The following is a 673-nucleotide window of genomic DNA, read 5'->3' as shown; positions in this document are numbered from 1 at the left end:
TTTTTTCTCTCATTTTGTCTCTCATAGTTGAGGTATACCTATGATGAAAATTACAGGCCTCTCTCATCTTTTTAAGTGGGAGAACTTGCACAATTGGTGGCTGACTAAATACTTTTTTGCCCCACTGTGTATATATACTAGAAAACAAGACAAGAATAAATAAGTAAGAAAACATTTTCTTGCAGAGATATTGCTGCCTTCAAGTCAAAAGTAATGTTGTAATAATAATTGTCAAGAGGTTAATGATTTTTTCACACTCTGACTTTCCGGGTTTAAAGAAATGATTTTGTAAGCTTGCACTGATCATAATTAGTTTCTTTGTTGACATCATTTAGTTTTCTGCTAATTTGCCTTGTGAAAAATCACACGTATTTTACGAGGTGGCAAATTCGTAGGAATTTGTACGAAGGACCACACCAAACTTCGCCCCTAAACTTAACCATCACAGAAATCGTACAAAACGATACGAGTGAGGTCGTAAGAATTGGCCGTGAGATTTAGCTGGTTTTTCTATGACAAAAATAAGGTTCGCTATTGGCTATTTCCCAGTTAACAAAAACATGTTCTTAGAACGTTTTGCTAACGTTCCCGTTAAGTTATGAAAACATTATTTCTGAATGTTCAAAACGTTCAGTTTTAAAATGTTTTAAAAAATGTTTCTTCTTGGTTGTAT

This window comes from Sinocyclocheilus grahami, unplaced genomic scaffold (genome assembly GCF_001515645.1).
Source record: "Sinocyclocheilus grahami isolate Dianchi unplaced genomic scaffold, SAMN03320097.WGS_v1.1 scaffold1779.1, whole genome shotgun sequence".
NCBI lineage: Eukaryota > Metazoa > Chordata > Actinopteri > Cypriniformes > Cyprinidae > Sinocyclocheilus > Sinocyclocheilus grahami.
This window is presented reverse-complemented; position numbering follows the sequence as displayed.